Genomic DNA, 7,483 nt, shown 5'->3' with positions numbered 1-7,483 from the left:
ACAAGCTAGGCCGATCTAGGATTTTTTGATAATTCTTTGTTCTTTTCAATCAGTTGAAGCTTAGGACTACTTTATGGCTTTGAATGTACTAGTAGATGCTTGCTTTTTTTTTTCGCAGCATCCTTTCTACAATACAGGGAATATGACAGCTTCCTTTTAATGTGTATAGGAGGGGTTGTTTATTTCAGTAGCAATTATCACAACTATTACAACTGTTCTACATATTTCAGTTGCTAAATATGTGGTAAAAACTGCAGTACCTTTTAAAACTGACTTGAATTAAGACTGAGACTGGAGGAACACTGATTTGTCAAAATTAGTATTTGAAGTACTAGATTTTTTTCTAATTTGGTCCCTAACTGAAAATACCAGTACTGTGAATCTAAGCAATGTAGAGCTATAGAATCTCTAATCGTGAACCAGAAGCACTTTTGAGGAATTTGCTGTCTTTGATAAGCCAACATTGAGATCTCTAATTATTAAAAGAGAAGGCTAGCTTTTGAGTGTAAGAGTTGCATCTAGTTACTGATAATGAAATGGGATTTGAAGTCCATAAAAAAAATGTTTACTGTGTAAAATTATATTTGCTTTTCTTACTATTTTTTATAGGTAAAAGGGGAAAGAGTGAGACCAAGTGTTCAGTTGTACTCACACTTCCATGCTCTCTCACTTCCTTACAGAAGATAACAGCTGCTTACTGTGTTGACCAGGTTGTTAAAGTGTGTGAGCAAGTGGAAGAGGTTTTCCCCTTTATCACCCAGCTTCGCCCCTTCCACTGGCTTTCGTTATTACTATGTACAAAGATAGTCGCATTGGTTCTGAGCCCACTGTGACTGAGATAAACTACTTAGGGGTAAAGAGTTGGTTTTTTTTTTTTTTTTTTTTGGTCCACTGGAAGCATTTAATCCGGCTTCCCTGATCACAGAAGAAATCAGGCTAAACTGTTGTCTGTTCTTCGTCTTAGTTCTCTTTTGATTTTGTTTTCAAAGCCTTTCTACAAACAAGTGCAGTGTAAAGGCTTAGGATTCCAGTAAGTACTGTACAAACTGCTTTGCTGTATACTTTTCCCTGTTCAAGGTACCTAGTGCCTGCTAAATCAGCACTAGATTCTTCTCAAATGAATGGAAGCAAGAGGCAGTTGGACAATAGAATGACACCACCATCCAAGGTGAGGGAAGCAGTCAATGTGCTGAAAGACAGGTTTGCTGCTCAGAGGGATGTGGATATGCTGGAGAAATGGGCTGACAGGCACTGCATGCACTTCAGCAAAGAGAACTGCAAAGTCCAGTGCTTGGGGAGGAATAACCCTTATGCACCAGTACAGGCTGGGGGTAGCAGCTCTGCAGAAAAGGACCTTGTTGCAGTTGCACTTGTGGCAGAGGCCAATTTTGTCCTGTTCTTAGTAAGGCAGTAGCCATCCTTCCCCAATATTTGGCACTTGTGAGGTCACGTCTGGGCTCTGTAGTACAAGAAATGAAGTCCCACCATGGAGGAAGTCCAGTGGAGGCTACCCAAGCTTGTCAGGGGGCTGGAGCATGTGACACGACGACATAGGGGGAGAATTGTGTCTCTTCATCCTGGGGAAGAGACAGAGAGAAAGCAAAGGGCAGATGTTACTGGTATTTACAACTGCCTGAGCAGAGGATACAGAGAAGGTGGAGCCTTCTGATGTGCCTGAGCACTTCTCAAAGGTACATGGTAATAAGATGAGAGGCAGAGGACACAAGTTTGAATATGGGAAATTCTCATTAGAGGCTGTGGTGGGTTGACCTTGGCTGGCTGCCAGATACCCACCCAGCTGCTCTCTCACTACCCCTGTTCAATGGGACGGGGTAGAAAACAAGGTGAAAATGCTCATGGGTTGAGATAAAGACAGGGAGATTGCTTACCAATTATTGTCACAGGCAAACCAGACGTGACTTAGGGAAGATTTTGTTTATTGCCAATTAAAATAGATTTGGACGGTGAGAAGTAGACAAGAAATAAAACATCTTATCCCCCTTATTTTTTCTGAGGCTCAACTTCACTCCTTTGTTCCCATCCTCCTTCCTTCTGCCTAGTGGCACAGAGGGATGGGGAATGGGGGATTATGGTCAGTTCATAACAGTTCCTCTCTGCTTCACCTTCCTCCTTACACTTTTGCCCTGCTCCAGCATGGCTCCTTCCACAGGCTGCAGTCCTTCAGGATAAACCTAGTCTAGCATGGGTCCTCTGTGGGCCACATTTCTCTCAGGGCATGTCCACTTGGTCTGATTTGGATCCTCCAGAGGCTACAGTGTGGGTATCTGCTCTGGCATGGACTTCTCTATGGGCTTGCAGGACAATACATGCTCCACTGTGGTCCACTCTATGGGCTGCAGGGAAATACCTGCAGCGCATTTCCTTTCAGTGATGCATCTAGACTGGAGTTATCTGTGGCTGAACAGACTCAGAATTGCTGTTTACAAGGAAGGGAAGATTATAGAGTATTAAATGTTAGTGACCAGCCGTGGAATAGGTGATGTCTGATACCATTGGGCTTTCCTAGTGGTGAAGAGAGATACTTTGGATACAGGGGGTGGGAGTTAGTCTGGGTTAGATTTGATTTATAGGGAAAGGCTAGAACCAAAACCTTCTCTCTTTACAGTTTATTACATTTCTGTGGTTGTTAAAAGATTTCTGGCAAATGGAACAGGGTTTGAACTGTGTAGAAATGGAAAACTTTCATTCTGTTTCTGAGAAGCATGCCAGGTGATTAAGATAGAAAGTAATTTGTGGAAGAAATTAAGAATGTAGTCTACTCTGGAATGTGAGGAGTATAGGAATTTTATTTTTATCATAATAAGTAACTACAGATGATTTATGTCCTAATAGGAAAAGCAGGCATAATGGATTGTCACAATTTACATGTCTGTCATCAAAATCAGAAGGGGAGACAGTGCTGCACAGCAGAAGTAGCTAAAATAGCAATGTACTAATATTTAATAAATTTAACATAGATCTTGAAATGCTGATGGATACCATTTGAAAACTGACAAATTAAACCACAAATGAACTTGTTGGAAGAAAACAAACATCGCTCTGTCTTGAAGAAGGGCAAGAAGAGGATCTGGGGACATACTGTCTGGTCAGCCTCACCTTGATCCCCTGGAAGATGATGGCGCAAACTGTATTAAGGCCAAGAAGGTGATTAAGGGTAGTCAGTGTGGATTTGTGCCTTACCAATCTGCCTTCTACAATGAGATGACTAGCTCAGTGGATGAGAGGAGAGCAGTGGATGTTGTTTATCTTGACTTCAGCGAGGCCCTTGACACTGTCTCCTATGGCATCCTCATTGACGAACTGATAAAGTACAGATTAGGTAAATGGACAGTGAGGTGGACTGAAAACCAGACAAACTGATGGGCTCAAAGGCTTGCAATCAGTGGCGTGAAATCCACCCAGAGGCCAGTTACTAGTGCTATACTCCAGGGGTTTATACTGGGGCCAATATTGTTTAGCATTTTTATTAATGACGTGGGTCAGGGGACAGAGCGTACCCTCACCAAGTTTGCTGGCGGTATAAAACTGGGAGGAGTGGCTCATACACCAGATGGTCCCCCACTTGGAGGGCCCTTAATACACTGGAGAAATGGGCAGACAGGAGCCTCATGAAGTTCAACAGAGGGAAGTGTGAAGTCCCGCATCTGGGGAAGAATAACCCCATGTACCAGTACAGACTGGTGGCCAACTGGCTGGGAAGCAGTTTTGCGGTAAAAGGACCCAAGGCTCCTTTTGGAAAAGAAGTTGAGCATGAGGCAGCTATGTGCCCTTGCAGCAGAGAAGGCCAACAGCATGCCTTAGGAAGAGCATTGCCAATGGGTCGCGGAGGGTGATCAGTCCCTTCAACTCAGCACTGATGAGACCACATCACAGAATGACAGTAGTTGAGGTTGGCAAGCACCACTGAAGATCATCTCGTCCACCCCCTGCCTTGCTCAAGCAAGGTCGGCTGGAACAGATTGCTCAGGACTGTGTCCACTAAGGTGTTGAAAATCTCCAAGACCGGACACTCCACAACCTCTCTGGGCAACCTTCTCTGGTGTTCAAACACCCGTGCAGTATAACTGCTTTCTTATGTTTAGACAGAACCTGCTGTGTCTCAGTTTGTGCCCATTGGGCACCACTGAGAAGAGTCAGGCTCCCTCTTCTTTACATCCTCCCATCAGTTATTCATAAACATTGATAAGATGCTCCTGAGATGACTTATTTTCTTGGTCAGAGGGTGGCGAATGCCTCTGCAGTATTCAAGCACTTGCTTCTCAGGCTGCTTTTGTTTTAAGGAATATAGCAGTTAAACATGGCAATCCACAGTGACCAGCAGATGTGAGATCTTTGGTTTGTTTGGGTTTTTTTTTTAAATATAATAGCATTTTGAAAGGCTTAGCTTTTAAATCTCTGTGTTAGTTTAATTTTCATAAAGATAATGATTTTGAAAGCTTTTTGGAAGATAAATGCATCTCTGTTCTGCTGAACTATTTAGATATAGAAAAACATTGCATGCAGTGACTGGTTCCTGAGCAGAAATGTTTAGAAGGGAACTTCTTCCCAGATACCTTGAGTTTGGGTTTTTTTTGTCAGAATTCCCACTGCAGAAGGGATGTTTGAATTCTGCTCCGTCGCTTATGTCAACAAATGCGGTGTTTGTCTTCCACTCTACTGGGACTGGATTCTTAGAGTGAAAGACTCTAACGTTTGCCAGCAGCTTAGTATTTGTCTCAGGCAGACAGTGTATAGTTTATCTTATACTGACTTAAATATCTTTAAGAGCACAATACGTGATATGGGTCATAAGCAAATGGCATCATCCTTCACTTTGTGGGGATGGGATCCCCGCTTGGGATCTTTTAATGTTGCTTCGGTACAAACAAATGAACTCGGTCACTTTCTGTACTATGGCATTAACTGCAAGAATCATGGATAGAGTAAATCGTGAATATTTCGTCTTGCAGAAGTCTGGGTTTTGTGTATCACCAAGCAGCTCACATTTTGTAGGGTCAGGGGAAATACAAGTGTAATGTTTGAATTCCTGCAACTTCATTGAGTTGAATGTGATTTTCCTGAGGTTCATTTGAGTCCATAAGCAGATTATTGCAATGTTATATTTCCCCGAGACTTTGGGGCTAGATGGTGGTGCTGGTGGGACCTGAGAAGCTGCGGTTGTTTGGACGCTTTTGGAGAGCCCTGCAAAGGACAGACCCAACGGGAAAACTACAGGGAAGGTAAGTTAAGAAAAGTATGTGCTGGAGAGCCAGCTTTGAATAGACAACTGCACTTTTACGTTGAAGAGTTACAAAAAGAAGCGTGAGCGTGCACAATGTTGTAGGGCTGTTTGCTATTTATCGACCCCAGTATTGCTCTTCTAAAAAGTGTGGTGGTTTTAGCTTTTGTCCTATGTAGGCTCATTAAAAACCTCTCCCGTCTTACAATATGTCTGTGTGAGCAGTCTCTAATGAATTGTTTTGATTGAATGGTCTTCAGAAATGAAATCTTTATTTTTCACCTCTAGAGAGCGATCTCGAGCTATTTTCAAAAAGCTGCCGGGGCAAAACTCTCACGAAGCCTTTGCTGAATGATTTGGGTTTGAACTGAAGTGTTTGATCTTTTAATGATTTTATCTCGTGGTCTCATAATACCAAGGAAATTTTTAATATTGTCCATAATTATTATGCTTTGCTTCCCCGTACTCCCTAGAGATTCATATGGTGCCGTGCACATGTTCAACCTCTCACTGAAGAGCCTGAAGAGAGGAGATTGACATGTCCTCACAGTGGAAAAGAATTCTGGTGGACTTAGAATTGCTGCTTAAAATTGTATATGTCTAATTTCAGGTACATTAGGAGATTTCAATATTTTAAAAGGGATTTTTTGACTACACTGTTTACTATTTCTGTTGATTTTACCAAATATTACATGAAGGGATTGTTAGGGATCACGTCCTTTTTCCATCAAAGCAAAAGTCTTCAACTTTCAACCTTCTGTACCACCTCCTTTTGCAATATACAACCCTGCTTCACACCCACGGCAACACAGGGAAAAGACAGTGATCCTGCAGCTGAAGGCTGTAAAACATTTTTGCTGGCCTTTTAATCTTTTTCTCTTTTTTAAATAGATTTCTGAATTTTTTGATGTGTGAAAATATTCTATAGTTCCTGACCTATCAAGTTTTCCTCCCACAACAAACTTAGATTTTAAGTTAAATATTCAAAATGTAGTGTTTTGATAACTTCTGATAGAGCCTGTCAGAGGTTGCCTTCTCTTTCCAGACTCTTCGGGAGAAATTCATGGTCTCTGGGGACAGAGGCACTGTGGACACCATTACACGGTTACTTTATTCTTGCATACATCTGTTTTGCCGTTCTCTACCTTGTGTCAGTAATAGTGTCAGTCCAAGGCAGATCTGCCAACTGGTCCAGCTGAAACCCACCTGTTTTCCCACGTACCGGTTACCTGCTTTGGCTAACAGAAAAGAGAAAAACTGTTTTCAACTTAACTTCATCTGTAAACATGATGGAGAAAGCAATTGTAAGAACAAACGTCGATCTGGGATACACGAAACAATCTCACCCGGTAAGGACCCGCTTTCCACACCGGAGCAGCCAAGGGCAACGGCTTAGCCCTGCTTGCTCCCCAGTCGTGTTCTGCTCGGTCATATCACCTTGGTTGCACCACTCTCTCGTAGGTCATTGCAGGCTCCTTACTGAATCTCTTAGTTCTTTGTCCTTCTGCTACTCTGACTTTTCCGTCTTCCCCTTCCTCTCACTCTTTTACACTCTTCCACTGCTCCCTTCCCTTTTTCCTCTTGGATTTATAAACTGCCACTCTACCAGAGGCTGCAGTTTTGAATGTTTTCATGTTCCTAAGCAATATTCTTCCTTTCTTCTCAGCAGCCTGGTTTTCTTTCAGTATCTGCAATCCCCACTTAGTTGCCCTAAATTCAGATGCATCCTTGTCTTTATCTCCCATAGCTAAACAACAACCTAACTTGCCAAATTCACCCATGTTGAAGTTTGTAGACATTAGTAAAACTATTTCTTGGACAATACTGTTTCAGAATTGGTTATATTTCACAATGTACTTGTTGACTGCGTTGTTACAAGAAATTTGTAATCTGCTCGTGAAGGCTTATCCAACCTGGACCAGGCACTGAGGCCCATCGTGCTGCAGCAATCATCAATGTTCCAAAGCATTATAAGACAAAGGGTACGCTGACCAATTATTTGATCAATCTACTCATTACACTCCATTGATTAAGGGTCTGGAAAAATTAAATTGTATGGATTTTTCAGTTACCAATAGTACAGCAAATGTTTGAAGAGGCAAGATGAAAAGACAAAGTTTTCACCAGCTACTGAAGCCAAACCATCCCCAAAATCCCAGTTGCCCCTTGCGAAACTGTGGATCAGAATTACTTATATAAGTGTTTTTACAGCTCAGTTCAAGATTAAGGTTCAGTAAATAGGTG

The sequence above is a fragment of the Calonectris borealis genome, chromosome 2 (assembly GCF_964195595.1).
Source record: "Calonectris borealis chromosome 2, bCalBor7.hap1.2, whole genome shotgun sequence".
Lineage (NCBI taxonomy): Eukaryota > Metazoa > Chordata > Aves > Procellariiformes > Procellariidae > Calonectris > Calonectris borealis.
Note: the sequence above shows the minus strand (reverse complement) of the source record.